Source organism: Hyaena hyaena, unplaced genomic scaffold (assembly GCF_003009895.1).
Source record: "Hyaena hyaena isolate Hyena2069 unplaced genomic scaffold, ASM300989v1 scaffold_79, whole genome shotgun sequence".
Lineage (NCBI taxonomy): Eukaryota > Metazoa > Chordata > Mammalia > Carnivora > Hyaenidae > Hyaena > Hyaena hyaena.
In genome coordinates, this window is record NW_024080711.1 from 2665703 (window position 1) to 2681956 (window position 16254).

The 16254-nt window shown below is 43.9% G+C and overlaps 1 long non-coding RNA gene across 3 annotated transcripts in view; it reads right to left on the reverse strand.

Annotated features, from left to right (window-relative positions):
* LOC120232839 overlaps positions 1–16254 on the reverse strand; it is a 29082-nt gene that overhangs the window by 3331 nt on the left and 9497 nt on the right. Inside the window, exons 2-3 of one of the 3 annotated variants that reach the window (XR_005528659.1) lie at positions 15104–15261; positions 12286–12769 (exon numbers count right to left, since the gene is read on the reverse strand). This is a non-coding gene — a long non-coding RNA (uncharacterized LOC120232839). Of the gene's footprint in view, positions 1–12285; positions 13573–15103; positions 15262–16254 lie in introns of those variants that run through there. The other 2 variants (XR_005528658.1, XR_005528660.1) reach the window with 2 other exon arrangements.

Consider the following 16254-nt stretch of genomic DNA (forward strand, 5'->3'; position numbering starts at 1 on the left):
GTGTTTTATGTGTATGTGCTTTACATTTTATTTTTCCACCATTTTTTTCTCACCCAGTACTGCGTTTTAAAGAGCAAAGATTGTTGTCCATTCATCTCAGTTGTTGTTTTACACACTTACTCATCCATCCCTCCGCTAATGGACACCAAGTTTGACAGCATTGGGGACCTTGAGACTGGGACACCAGAACAGAGAGAATAGTCATATCTCCTAGATAGTTTGAAAAGCTGCCTTCTAGTAAATGAATAAATAACCTGGCCAGTTTGGGCAAACTGACCTAATCAAGTCCTGGTAATTATGAAGAGTGAATTTCAGAAGAAGAAGCCTTCAAATAATTTTCCAGAGCGAGGACTGGTGATCACTTGGCTCAATTGGTCCACATCTGCCATCCAAAACTGTCAGCTTTATGCAGTTTTCAAGGTTGAGCACTTACCCTTAAATATGACTGTTGAAAATAAAACATTTTCTTAAAAATGCATAAGGGAGAAGAAACAGTCTACTGTGGCTTCATGGCAAATGGTCTAGAGCTGGAGGTTGACCAGTCTGCCCAGTTGAGCAGGTCTACCAGAGCAGGGAGGGATTGGCATAAGGTCCTGAAGAGTCTCATGGGGAGTTCATAATGAGGCACCTTGACCTTCTCTCAGTTACCCACCCCCAGGACCTTCATTCCTGTTCAGTGTGCAAAACAGAGTATTTAATATTAACAACCCCCTGCTTCAGGTCATAACTATGAAAGAGAATTATTGCAATTTGAGGGGGTCAGAGGAATGCCTACTTTAGAGGAAACTTCCAATGGTGTTGAACAGGAAGTATCACATAGTTCAAGAACTTCTCAGCAATAGAGGAAACTCTTCCAGGTAATTAAAGTACCTGGAATTTGTTCCTTCTACCTGGACGCTTTTTACTTCCTTCAAAAAGTGAGTGATCGTGAAAGTCCAGTCAATACTCTCCCACAGTTCTGATGCACTTGAGAGCTACATTTCCGAGCAAAGTGTGTAACAGGACACATGGCTTCAGCCTAAACTGTGAAAAATACATATTGAAAAAGTCGAGATTTTTCAAATGATATTTAGATATGTAGTGATCTGTAGATTCCTGCCATGGCCAATATTAATGAACTCTATTTGTAAAGAGATGGCTGAACTTAGAGATGAACTCTATGTACAAATGGGGAGAGAAGTCAGACGCTTAACCGACTGAGCCACCCAGGCAGCCCTCCATGTGCAAGTTTTTATGTGGATATAAGTTTTTTATTCTTTTGGGTAAATACCGTACCAAGCAGTGTAATTGCTGCAAGGTGTGATCAGAGCATGTTTAGTTTGTAAGAAACTGCCAACCTGTCTTCCAAATGGCTGTACCAAGTTCACTTATTATATACACTTATAAAGCTGTAAGTCAGAGAACCTTTTTAGATACTTATCAGGTGAGCCACACCTAAAAACTGTAGTCAAGACTAGTGACTACAGTGAAAAGGCCAGGTGAGCGGCCAACTTACAGAGGGAGGTCTTGACAAGGCTTATTTTTGGTAGGATACATTGCATGTTGGTGATTATCCTGGGAGGGAAGCCAAATGTTGGCCCTGCTACCTATGTTTGGTTGTTGGATTAGAGCCATTTGATGTCTCTTAAATCATAGGAACAAACACCCCGCCGTCTCAAGTGTGAGATCCCCATGTTCATGTCCTCAGCTGAGGGCCTTTTCCTCTGTCCTGGAATGAGATAGTCAAATGAGCTGTGCCGAGCTTGGACTCCAGTGTCATACAGCGCCCGGCCACATATGTGACTCTGTAGCCAAACACAGCCCAAGCTTGCCAGATGTTTCAGTGGAGCACACAAGCCATCGGTTCACTGGCACATTCCAGAATCATATGGGAAAGGGGACAGGTGCAAGGGCCTGGCTTCCAGCCCCAACAACAATAGTAATGACTTAAGACGAATATTTATTTTGTATATTCTCAGATGTTTGGAAATGAGCTTCAGAAAAATCAATAAAAATAATACAAACTGTGGGGGAACTTGGAGAAAATCAATTCCTTCTCCCTGGTATTGAACTATAATTATCCTATAAGTCTACACATTTTGAAGGGGAAAAACAAAATCTTTATTTAAGTTTTCTACTCAGGCATGGGTCTAAAATGCAAATAATCTCTTTCTTTCCATATATATATATATACCATCCATGCATACCCACATACGTATATTTATTTGTGCAATATCTATGTACATGCATATACACATAAATCTATATGTATTACACATATACATATACAGATATATACTTCAATATCTTATTAGGTATAGGGGGAGGTAGGGGAAATATTAAGTTATAATCTTTGTCCATTTCTGAGAAAGATTTTTATCTTCAGACACTCAGTAATTCTACTAATTAACCCCTTCTGCGAGGGGTACTTAGTAGAATGGTCTGCATGAAGGGTCAGACTAGCTGGGCTCTCTCACCCCCCAACCAAATGCTGCAAAGAAGTTGTAACCTTGTGGATGTCATTCATCCTTCTGGATTCAGAAATGAATCATTTAATTTTCCGGATTCAGCCCCATGAAGGGGGCTGGACTAAAGGACCCCTAAGAATGCAGTCACATCTAACACCCTGGCAGTCTGACCCCTTTCTTGACCAACCTTTTCCCTTCTGGAGTATCTAAGTGAATAATGTGTGGACATTAGGGGTCTTCTTGCCATCTGGCATTTTATGTAGGAAGGAGGATAGAGGCCACTTGGCATCCACGCCGCCTTCTGTTGGTAACACTCTGAGTTCCTTTAGGGAAGGCATCCTTGCCCAGACTCCCTGCCCATATGTTCTGTCCAGGACAGGTCTGGACATCAATGCCCCAAATCCTCCAGGACCCATGGCCAGTCCAGTCAGAATAAGTCCCAGGACTTTGTCTTCCTACCTGAACCTACAAGGATGTAGAGCTGGTAGAGCTGCAGCGATCTTACCAGTCCAGGGGAGCACCTCGCTCAGAAATGAGCCAACACAGGGGCGCCTGGGTGGCTTAGTCGGTTAAGCGTCTGACTTTCGCTTAGGTCATGATCTCACGGTTCGTGGGTTCGAGCCCCGCGTTGGGCTCTGTGCTGACTGCCAGCTCAGAGCCTGGAGCCTGTTTCAGTCTGTGACTCCCTCTCTCTCTGACCCTCCCCTGCTCACACTGTGTCTCTCTCTCTCTCCTAGAAATAAATAAAATCAAAACAAAACAAAACAAAAAAAAAAAGAAAGAAATGAGCCAACACAGAAGCAGAAGAGCCCAGAGTTGGGGGAACCTAAGAGATCCCGATGACATAGTCCGAGTGTCTGAAGCCTTGGACTGTTCAGTTCCTCGAACCAATAGGCTTTCTTCTTGTCTTAACATACATTGGGTTTTCTATTAATGTGCAGAAAGAGCTCAAATTTTTCCAAATATTGTTTCACTAACACCCAATTTTATTTAAAAGGACTCGACAATTTCAAATGGTAACAGATCCTGACATGACAAAGTAATTTCCCTTCATTCACGGTCTACTTCGGCTTCTTCAGGGATTTGGAACTTTTTATGTGAAGGACATGTAAAATCATGGTTAAAAATAATATGGGGCGTCAGAGTGGCTCAGTTGGTTAAGCATCCGACTCTGGATTTTGGCTCAAGTCATGAGCTCACACTTCGTGGATTTGAGCCCCACATCAGGCTCTGTGCTGATGGCTTGGAGCCTGCTTAGGAGTCTCTCTCTCTCTGCCCCTCCCCCAATTGTGCACAGACACTCTCTCGCATGCTCTCTCTCTCCAAATAAATAAACTTTAAAAAAATAACAAAGTTAACTCAAAAATCTTTCAAACAGCATAACAAAACCTAAAGAAATGAATTACCTCAGTGCCGGTGCTGCCTTACAGAATCATTCCAAGAGCCCCGCAGGCTGGTACACTGAAAGGAGAACTCAAAGTAACTGGGAACCAGTGAGAGGCACAGAGGAATGAGCAATGACTTCCGTTTTGTGACACCCAGTTGCTGGAGAAGCTTTGCAAAATATTCGTCAATACGTAGCATCTTGTTTTCATCTTATTTTGCGGTCATTAACACAAAAGTTAAATCAAGAGAAGAACCTGGGAAGGAAATCGGTGTTCCTCAGTTTCTCCATTATTGCTTTTCTTTTATGTTTGATTTGTTTTGTAATGTACTGTTTTGATTCCTTTTTTATTTCCTTTTCCATTTTTTAGATGTGCTGTTTATTTGTTTTTAGTCATATTCTTACTCTGGTGATCACAATTCCATGCTTAAACACACAACGATCAGTTTTTAATTCCTAACACTTTAGCTTTAATAGTATGTGTGAACCCTGCTTCTGTGCAACTCCATTCCCCTTTTAGGTTGTTATTTTCTTTTTTTATAATATCTTTTTTTTACATTTATATATTATTTTTGAGAGACAGAGTGAGACAGAGTGCAAGTGGAGGAGGAGCAGAGAGAGGAGGAGACACAGAATCTGAAGCAGGCTCCAGGCTCTGAGCAAAAGTTCAGCACAGAGCCCAATGTGGGGCTTGAACCCACGAACCATGAGATCATGACCTGAGCCGAAGTTGGACGCTTAACTGACTGAGCCACAAAGGCACCCCTAGGTTATTTTTATCAAAAATTACATCTTTATACATTACATGCCCACTCACAGAGATCTGTAATTATTGTTTATTCATCTGTATTTCAAGCCATATGAGGAGAGGCACCTGCATGGCTCAGTTGGTTGAGCGTCCAGCGTCAGCTCAGATCATGATCTCCCAGTCCGTGAGTACAAGCCCCGCATCGGGCTAGCTGCTGTCAGTGCGGAGCCCACTTCAGATCATCTGTCCTCCTCTCTCTTTGTCCTTCCCCCACTCACGCTCTCTTTCTCAATCTCTCAAAAATAAGTAAACATTTTTTAAAAATATGGGGGAAAACGGGTTACAAACTAAAACTACAATACTGGCTTTGTATTTACCTTATAGTTATATTACCAATGCTCTTTATTTCTTCATATGGCTTCACGTTGTGCCTTCTACTTCTGTATTAGCATTTCTTCTAGGGCAGGTCTACAAGTTGCATGTGTGAGGATGTGAAGGTGTGAACCAACCAGGGAGTGTCTGAAGAAGGCACCTGGCAGTCTTTTCCCTAACTGCCATGTGACTTTGGACCAAGTCACTTATCTTATTGGGACTTTTTCCCTTATCTGTAAAATTAGGTGCTCCAGATCAGATGGTCAAAACTTTTCTGCCAAAGACCAAATAGTATTTTAGATCCTGCAGGCGGTAAAGTCTCTGTAACAAGTACCCAACTCTGCCATTGTCGTGCAAAAGCATCCATAGACAACAGGTAAATGAATGACTGTTCTAATAAAACTTTATTTATGAAAACAGGAAGCAGGCCAATTTGGCCTCTGGGCATAGTCTGTCAACCCCTAAGAGTCCTTCTAGCTTTAAAATGTAAAAGGTCTGATGATCTGCGCTGTCTTTAAGGGTATCTTTTTACTACTTCATGCCATTCTAGAGCATTCTCTGCATCAACAATACAATGGTAAGAACCCATTACCACTATTTGTGTACCTGAGACCAAGCATTTTATTTTTTGTACTTTATTCATTCCTCCCAACAAGACTATCAGGTGGATACTATTATAACCACCCTTTCAGTAAAAAAAGAACGAAGGTGAGAGAAATTCTTTAACAGGCCCCAGGCCCTAGGGTTGCCAATAGCAGAATGCAGGCCTGTGGGACCCCAAAACCTTGGCTAAGTGTTCTCCATCTCAGGTCTCCTAGATTAAAGGTTGTTAGCACCGTAGAGAATCCAGTTCTCTTGACAGGAAAAAAAATCTTAAATATACTAATCTAAAAGTTTAAGCCACAAACTTTCCACACACACTACCTTTTAATTTTAAACAACAACAGTGATCAGTTGCTGACTTAAAATGCAAAGCCAGCAAAAGAATATACTGATGCCCTGAAAAATCTCCCCAACTCTCCGGCAAGACGTGTGAAAGAATTAGTGAACAAAATACAGTGCCAAATTCATGATAGTAGAAGTGCTTTTGATTCCTTTTCACCAGCTGCATTTGTCACACAGACCCACACATGTCCTCAGTGCCATTCTGCCCCCCGCACTCTGAGCGCCTCTCCAGAGCACGACCTGCACTTGGGTCCCGTGCTAGTACCAATGGAAGCTTCAGACACACATAGTGACTTAAAACAACACACTTCTATTATCTCACAGCTCTGGATGTCAGAAGTCTTTGGACTCAGTCTCACTGGGCTAACGTCAAGGTGTTAGCCAGGCTGGTTCCTTCTGGAATTTCAGTGAGGAAAATCTATTCTCTTCCCTTTTTCAGTTTCTAGAAAGCTTCTGTATTCTGGTTCATGGCCCCCTCTGACTTCTTGTTTGCTCTGCCACCAACTCGGACCCTCCTGCCTCTATCTTATGAGGACCCTTATAAGCGATTAAGTTGGATTTGTCTAGATAGACCAGGATAATCTCCCCATCTCAAAATCCTTCTCTTAATCACATCTGCAAAATCCCATCTGTCATGTTGACATTAAAAGTAACACAGCCAATTATTTTACCAGCAAGATGGGTTTAGTTGAGAATAGCAAATGATTTGCAACTCAGCGCAAGCAGGCTATAGCTTATACCTGTAGCTAAAGCCATAGGCGAAGTCCCAAGAGCAAAGGAGAGGAAAATATACTTTAAAAAATATACACTTTAAAAAATATACATTTTAATGTTTATTTATTTTTGAGAGAGAGAGAGAGAGAGAGAGACAGAGTGCAAGTGGGCAAGGAGCAGAGAGAGAGAGGGAGACAGAATCTGAAGCAGGCTCCGGGCTCTGAGCTGTCAGCACAGAGCCCGACACGAGGCTCGAACCCATGAACCATGAGATCATGACCTGAGCTGAAGTCAGACACTTAACCGACTGAATCACCCAGTTGCCCCAAGGAACACTCTTTTATAGAGGAAAGGGGGAAGCTGGGAAGACTGTTATAAACAAAAAGTCCATTGGAATAAATTCAGAGGCCAAATTGTGGCTTTTCATTGGCTGAGTTGTGACTGTCCCTCATTGTCTGGGCTGTTGCCAGGCAAAGAGAAAAATCTCCCTTCCTCTTGTTGGTGTTAGTAAAGTAGGGTCAACTAGCAACATGCCTCTCTTCCTGTTGGGGTTCTTCCTAAGATTCTTCCTGTTGGGGTCTGTGGTGGATGGCAAGTGGTAGTGCCTGAGGGCTCCCCCTTGTGGCCTCTATTTTAAGCGAGGTTTCCCTGTATGAATTTTCATAGCCATATAAGGTCACATTCATAGGCTCCTGGGATTAGGAGAGGGCATCTTTGGGGAGCCATCTTTCAGCCTACCACAGATCCGACTCCTCCACTTCCTCTCTCACAGATGAATCATACTCTCACCAGTTGCTTGTGGTTGTGTCCAGCCCTGGTTTTCTACTTGTTCTGGCAACTACCCGATTTAACTTAAATAATAATGGTAATAATGAAACCAGTGAAATCTGGGGTCAGTAAGAAAGAGTTGCAATATCTATGGAACAAGTTAAATAAGCTAAGGCAAGTCATTTTCTTTTTTTTTTTTTTAATTTTTTTAATGTTTTATTTCTAGGAGAGAGAGAGAGAGAGACAGCGTGAACAGGGGAGGGTCAGAGAGAGAGAGAGAGAGACAGCGTGAACAGGGGAGGGTCAGAGAGAGAGGGAGTCACAGACTCTGAAACAGGCTCCAGGCTCTGAGCTGGCAGTCAGCACAGAGCCCGACGCGGGGCTTGAACCCACGAACCGCGAGATCATGACCTAAGTGAAAGTCGGACGCTTAACCGACTAAGCCACCCAGGCGCCCCATGTCATTTTCAAAATGTGGTCAAATTAGTTATGGCCAGGAAATCTGTGAAAATTTGAGGAAAAAATGTCAGATCCAAAACAATTAAACAATATGTCATAGAGATGGTTTGTGTAAGAAAGATGAAGTAGAATCCTTTTTGTTTTAAGCAACACATTTTAATTTCCTTTTAAGAAAATATTTGTATTATTAAGGGTCGCCTGGGTGGCTCAGTTAAGCATCCTACTTCAGCTCAGGTCATGAGCTCACAGTTCCTCGGTTCGATCCTCACGTTGGGCTCTGTGCTGACAGCTCAGAGCGTGGAGCCTGCTTCAGACTCTGTGTCTCCCTCGCTCTGTGTCCCTCCTCCACTCACACTCTGTCTTTCTCTTTCTCTCAAAAATAAATAAGCATTAAAAAAATTGTTTCAAAAATAGGTCAACAAATGTGTATTTAGATGATTTTATTAAAGTGTAAAGCAGTTATATTTAAATTATATTCCCACTTTAACCAAATTTTTGGGTTAACTAACCAATCTCTCTCCAGTAATTTTTTTTTTTTTTAGCTTTTTAAAATGTTTATTTAGGGGTGCCTGCGTGGCTCAGTCAGTTAAGCATCTGACCGGCTCAAGTCATGATCTCGTGGTTCGTGGGTTCGAGCCCCACGTCAGGCTCTGTGCTGACAGCTAACTCAGAGCCTGGAGCCTGTTTCAGACTCTGTCTCCCTCTCTCTCTGCCCCTCCCCTGCTCCTGTTCTGTTTCTCCCTGTCTCAAAAATAAATAAGCTATAAAAAATAAATAAATAAAATGTTTCTTTATTTTTGAAAGAGAGAATGCACATGGATGGGGGAGGGGCAGAGAGAGGGAGACAGAAGATCTGAATCAGGCTTTGCTGACAACAGAAAGGCCAACATGAGGCTTGAACCCACAAACCATGAGATCATGACCTGAGCCGAATTCAGATGCTCAACTCACTGAGCCATCCAGGCACCCCTCTCTCCAGTCTTAATAAATTTGATTCAGGGCTTCAGAGATGATATTAATCATTTAGGGCTACAAATATTTGGGAAGAAGGCTTAATCGATTAGAAAAAGTGGGGCTTAAAGTACTCTTGAAAGTTATGTAGGATCTGAATAGGTGATGAGGGTTGAGGAAGGCACATGGGATGAAACAGCATACTCACAATTGTCAGATAGAGATAAGTAGGAAGGATCATTGTTTTAAAGGTATCCTGACACTGAACGTGAGGCTCAAACTCACAACCCTGAGATCAAGAGTCTCATGCTCTTCTCGGCACTCCAAGAATGATCATTTTAACCCCTGAGGTAGAACCTTAATACTTCAAGTGGATCTCATTCCAGCAACATGAAGGGGCTAGAAATTTGGACTGCCCGGCCTCACCCCAGGCCCACCGAGTCAGAATCTGCAGTTTCACAAAATTCCCAGTTGATTTTATTTGCTTGGAACCTGTGACAAGGGCTGTTTTAGAGAGAGAAATCTTAAACTGAACCGAAGGCTTAATATGGTACATGCAAAACAGAATGCCAACTGGGTTTATTAAGCACCTACTATGAGCCAGACAAACCGCCAAGTGCTTTGCAAAGTCTGTCTTACTTAATTCTCAAATGTCTGTCTTGTGAAATAGAGGGGATCTTTATTCTCAGTGATGAAACAATCTTCTCTGCTCTCTGTGATCCCTTTGGTTGAACTTGGTGTAGAGAATACATTAGTGTCTCAACACCTCAAATGATTGCTTTTTAAAATTCAATATGTAAAATATTTTGACATGGTATTTTATGCTTTCTTTGTTCCCTAGGTTACAAACACAGTCGGGATCATCTCAGATGCCTTGATAATTTCAACCTATGAGAAATGAGAGACAACTCAGAAGCACTCTGGTTAGAACAGGGGTTAAAACAAAAAAAGCAAGAAATACGGACTGTTAAATGGACTTCAAAAATGATAAATCAGATGGAACCAAATCTTGGAGAGCTTGGGGTAGCTTTGGGGAACCCCCACAATGCTGCATTCATCAACAGTTTATGCAAAAAGAGACTGAGCCTTGTCTTTCCCAAGGAGGCATTGAGACAGTCTTTCCCTGCCTTGTCCAGACTAGGAAAGGATAAAATTGTATCTTCTTGCTTCTCCCTGAGCTTGGTGCTCAGCCCCACTGAGCAGGGTAGAAGAAATACCAGGAACAACCTGGGTGTGGGCACCATCCAGAGCCACGAACATGTGCATGCCTTGCTCGCTGGGTTGGTTTTCAATGGACCTCCTGTTCCAATTAAATGCCTTTCAATAAGAAAGATGTCATGGGCCTCCACCCAGCTGTTGTCTTGATACAGTCTGTGGGTGGCAGAGAGAGGGTCGCTAAAACTGTCCCAAGCACTGAGTGGCAGGCAGACTAGCGCTCACTGCCAGTGGGCTTAACCCCAGAACTAAACTTCATTGTGGTAAGGATGGGAAGGCACAGGGGGCTGGCAGGGTTGGGGTGTGAGGGGCATTCCTTTGCCTCTGACTTTCACAGAGCACACGTTGTATTCTAGAATCAGAAATCTGAGTGTGGGAAGAAGTGGGTTAGCTCTGGAGAAAGGGAAATGAGGATCGTGGGTCTCTGCAAAGAGCTGGAAGTTAAAAAAACCTCAAGCTGTGCTTATTTACCAGCAATGATTCAATGGGGTCTTTCTTTGCCAGGTCCCACTTCAGCCTTAAAAGTACCTTGAATCCAAGAAATATTCCCTTCCTTCCTTCCTTCCTTCCTTCTTTCCTTCCTTCCTTCCTTCCTTCCTTCCTTCCTTCCTTCCTTCCTTCCTTCCTAAGTAGGCTCCAGCTCCTCCCAATGAAGGGCTTGAACTCACAACCCTGAGATCAAGACCTAAGCTGAGATCAAGAGTAGGATGCTTAACCAACTGAGCCACCCAGACACCCCTCTAATCAGTCTTTTTAAAAATACTTGAGGGTCGCCTCAGTGGCTCAGTCAGTTAAACATACAAATCTTGGTTTCAGCTCAGGTTATGATCTCATGGTTCATCAGTTTGAGCCCTGCATCGGCCTCTACACTGAGAGCATGAAGCCTGCTTGGGATTTCTCTCTCTCTCTCTCTCTCTCTCTCTCTCTGACCCCTCTGGCTTACTCTCTCTCTGTCTCTCTCTCAAAATTTAAATACATAAACATTAAAAAAAATTTTTTTTAAGAATTCTTAAAAATACTTCAAAAAGTCTGAGGTGTCCGGCTGGCTCATTCAGAAGAGTGTGTGACTCTTGATCTCAGGGTCATGAGTTTGAGCCCCATGTTGAGTGAAGAGATTACTGAAATAAAAGATAATAAACTTATGGGGCGCCTGGGTGGCTCAGTTGGTTAAGTGTCTGACTTCAGCTTAGGTCATGATCTCATGGTTCGTGGGTTTAAGCCCCGCGTCGGGCTCTGTGCTGACAGCTCAGAGCCTGAAGCCTGCTTCAGATTCTGTGTCTCCCCCTCTCTGACCCTCCCCTGCTCACACTGTCCCTCCCTCTCTCTCAGAAGTAAATAAAGCATTAAAAAAATAGACTTAAAAATAAGAATACTTGGGGCACCTGGGTAGCTCAGTTGGTTGGGCATCTGACTCAGGTCATGATCTCAAGGTTTGTGAATTCGAGCCCCGCGTCAGGCTCTGTGCTGACAGCTTAGAGCCTGGAGCCTGCTTCGGATTCTGTGTCTCCCTCTCTTTCTGCCTTTCCCCCCACTCTCCCTCTCTGTCTCTCAAAAATAAATAAACATTAAAAAATAAAATAAGAATACTTTAAAAGTTCTATATATATGTGTTAATGCTTAGTATTGTTTTTACATTATTTAAAATGTATATATATTCAGAAATTTTCCATTCAGTGACTCAATATTTTGTTCAAAGATTTATACTGAGACTTGATATAGTTTATAAATGATATATTATATTTCATCTATCTTAACTAACTATATGGTATTATAAATGATAAACATCTCACACTCCCCTACTGAGGGAATGTTCCAACCTTTCACTATTTCAATTTTTCACTTATATGAGTAACCTTGTATTTTCTCCTTGAGCACCAGTGTGGAATTTTCTCTGGGATTTAGACCTAGACATTCTGCAGTTTATCTTAGTGTTTATTTTTTTTTTCTTGAAAGAATACAGATATCTGCCTAGTGTATGGAATGGCTGGGAACAAGTAACCCTGTAAATATAAAAATGCTTTGTAAATTGTGACACATGGTATAAATAAACAGCATTCTCATTCACAACTTAGTGATCTCTGCAATCTGGCTTACTGGAGAGCGTATATTTAGGGCACGACGAGCTTTCTTCCGATGATAACATCTTCACCATCACAGAATAATTTTTTTTATTACTTATAAAATAAGATTGAAATATGAAAATTACATGATAGGCTGTTTAACCCAAAAAGGTCTCAGGATCTGGACACCTACTGTTGGAAAAGTAGAAGTAAGCACAGGAGGAAATTGGGGGAATGTTTATTAGGGGTCCATACTTATAAAAGGATCGGGTGGGAGGGGGGAAGCAAGATTGGGCAGAGGTTGAACTGTGATATAGTGTCACAAAGCTTTCAGCCTGATGGGGAGCCCTGAAGTGTGTATTGCCCATCAGTGTCCTGCACTGGGTTGGAAGGGCTGGGTCTCTATACTTCCGCCTTACTGGGCACCAGAGAAAGGCGTACACTCCGGTGACGTGGCTCTCTGCAGCTGTGACAGCTCTGAAGAAAAGGACAGCTACAGGCCATCCATGTACCCCTCTTCCTGCAGCTGGGCTGCACCTCAGTTCTTCCTTGAAGGGAGATCCTGGGCTGTGTATCTCCACGTCCCTCATCTCCTTGTGCTGCTTGGAGCCATTCTTCACGGGCATCAAGAAAGCAACTTCCCCTGTATTCCACTGGCCTCTCCTCTTGAGGTACACTTTGTGAGGAACAGAGTCTGCCTCCATCTCTACAATTGGGTTTGGGCAACAATTGATCTATATCATTTTTCGCCTATGCTGTCCAGTCTAGATCCCTCAAACTCTTGGCTACCACATCTTCTGGCTTTGGAGTCTTACCTGGGGGCTCGACCTTGGCCCCCATCAATGAGGGACCTCAGCTCTGGTCACCATTTCCTTCTCTGGCCAGGCTCCTGTACTTGTCCATTTACAGTCACGATTGGGCACATTTTTCTCCCTGCCCCGTTGTGCAATAATAGCCTTACCAGCTCCTGATGACCAGGGTCAATTACTCCTGCCCAAATGGTGACTTCCCTTCTCGCCTGCCAGTGCCCAGACAGAACCCCAAAGTGTTTGGGCAATAGCTGTAGCTTATGATTCAACGCACTCTTGCTGGGTCCCCTGACAAAGTGAGTCCTCTTTGGGGCTGAGATCCTCCAGCCCTGCAAAGCCCAGCAATGTGGGGACAGGAAACACAAAGTCCCTCCGAAAAGGGTAGATGAGGCTATCTGGACTTATTTACTCTTCCTGTTGGGAATACCAAGCTCCCCAAAGACTTGGGTTCAATGCACATGTTGTGCTCTGGAGGCTGCGTCCTCACAGAATACTATCTCTAGCTGGCACTTCAGCTCTGTCTTCGGCAGCCTGTTCCAGCCCCATCAGGCTGGCAGCTTCTGGGCGACATGGTGAGTGGATCCCATGGTCATTGCCCATTTCCACACCTCCTTTCCGGTGAAGTCAGTTCCCCTGTCTGACACAACGTGGGATCTGGTGCTGGTGGGTCAAACACTCTGTAAGTCCTCAGATAGTGGTGCTGAATGAGGAAAGGAAAGGTCATACCAGAATATGTCCTGTGGGAACAAACTGAAAACTTCCATTTCTGGAAGGGGCCTAATGTGACCCACTTGCCATCAAGTGGCCAGTTGGCCTCATTGCAAAATGAGGGGCTCGGTATTGGCCTCTGTTGCAGACAAATTGGACATTGGACAGTGGCAGTGGCTGGACCAGTCTTGGAAGTTAGCCCCAATATGCACAAAACTTCAGTGACCACGATTTAGTGAAGTAACACCAGTCCCCCAACAACACGGTTCAAGTATCAGTTACAATAGTATATTAACAAACCCCAAGGTTAGCTCTCTAATCCATGGATCACTATCATCATGAAGATGCAGGTCATGATCATTGCTGATCACATCACTTACTTTCAAAGTCAGTTGGTCAGTGCCTACCTTTGTTCAGTTCACACACAGGTGGGCAGCCAAGCATTTAGTTGTGTGGTCTGCTTCCCTGTGAAGCTACCCATGTGACAGTTGACTATAATGAATACTCCAAAGAGGGAATTGGCCAACAAAGAGGAAAGTGCCCCCCCCAAATCCCCAAAGTGATAATGCTAGAAGTGAAATGGGAGTCAAACGCATTAGAGAAGAAACAGCTGACTCTGGGAACACACATCCAGGTGCCTTTTGGGAGCCTCTAGATGTACAGCAGAGGAACTCAGTGAAGGCCATACATAGCGACGGAACTAGAAAGAGGTGGTAGCAAGAGAGTGGAGATGTCCCAGAGGAAGTGGACCTGGCAAAAACTTCACGCGGAAGCAGCTCTTTGAAAATGCTCATGAAATTCCAGTTCAATTTCATTGAAAGCGCCAAGCATAAAAGTGTCGGAAGCTGATGCAGACTTAGGAAGGAATAAAACGGTTCTCCACAGAGGCATAAAAAGATCCTCTCCCCATATAGAAAAGTATACAAGATGGTGACCATTGTCCAAACTCTTCTCACTAAGTTTACTTAGATAGTAATAAGCCACGAAAATGTTGAGGCTTTCTTGTGTTTTCAATTACAGTTTACTAACAAAATATTAGATGTCAAAATCTTTGGGGACATCCACCAAGATGTCTGCATTCCATCTGTTAAGACTAAAGGTTTTTCTAACCTAAGCCCCTATCTTGACACGGGCCTGCCTTAATCTTTTATGAAGTCCAGTCTCTTAGCTGAAAAAGTCCAAAACTTTTCTTATCCCACTATTGCAGGTCTGAAGGAGCATCTGTGAATATCCAGTGAGCCTTCTAGCTTTGACTCCTGGATTTCATACTTGGTTTTCACCTTTAGCTGCTTCTTAACTTTCTGTAGCCATCAGTGGGGCTTAACAATAGCCACCTAATCCCATTATCCTTATATCTACCTTTTCCTTCCAAGTTTCAAATACCTGATACACTGCATCCGCTAGTGCATTTGCGTCTCCTGGTACTCATGCCCAAGTCACCCCCCCCGGCTCTAAGCCCCCCACCCCAGGAGATGTCACAATTGAATGGCCACCTGTACTCGCAGCATCTGGACTCTACTTACCACCAGTGATGCGGTCATCGTGGCCAGCCTGGTGGCATGTGATCCACTTCCAAACCCTCACTTAATTTCCTGCTTCCTGGGGCCACGCCCAGCACCAACGGTTGCAGGTTAGAGTCACCGGAGGTCTGGGGTATACGATGTTTATCAGACATGAACACCTATACAAGGATGTGAGAGAAGCAGGGCTGCTTTGGGGAAGAAGTTAACTGCCACATCCACCCAACAAAGGTGTCAGCAACCCAACAGGAAAATCTGGAGCAAGGATTTACTGTCCTGCGTTCCCCAGTTAGGCCGAAACAGTTATGCTTTAATACCCCCCACTTTCCTCAGTCACTGGCCTGGACTCAGGCTCTCCTGGGAAGGGCGTGACCTTGCATGAGGCCGTTTAAGCAGCTGAAGCCCACTGAGAAGGAGCCGACAGCCAGGCTGTTTGCTGACTGCACACCCTCCAGCCGACAGCACATACCTCCTTGAAGAGGGATCTGGGAGGCCCACTGCTGTGTCTACCACGTCACAGAAGTCGCCTCCCTCACCCGGCTTCTGCCTCACGTAACAGCACTGACAACGTTCATTCTAGGTGTAAACCGACTGTAAAACTCCACCAAACTGGAGTACAAGTCTATCAGTGTAAACCTCATCCTGAGAATGGGGGGCGGGGCAGTCATTTATTCACATATTTTGGATAAAAAGCCTCTCTTTGTTATTCCTCTATTCCAACATGGATACTTACAGAGAAAATAGTCATTTATGTTCCCCTCTTTTCAGTCCTCTAGAAAAAAAATCCTGAAAAAGTTTTCCTCGGAAAAGCAGAGTCATCTAGTAACCCCTGTGGCTAATGTACAATTAAACTGAACAAAATTAAACACCTCTCACATGACTGTCACGGGTTCCCTTTGAAGAGCTGAATCACAGACACGAAAGGAAACTCCCCCCAGAAGAATAACAGAAACATGGAGACCGAGAGGCAGCCTCGCTGTTAAAGACCCAGCAGGAAGGGAGCTTGGAGGTTAGCCCTGACCTCAATTCCTACGCTGCTGAAATACTACCGTGTTAGTCAGCCAGCAAGGGTTTACTTGGCTTCTCCATTGCTGCCTCTGAGGTGGCACGGGGTCCTGAGGGGAGGCTGAGGGCCAGCGGGACTGACGGACTCC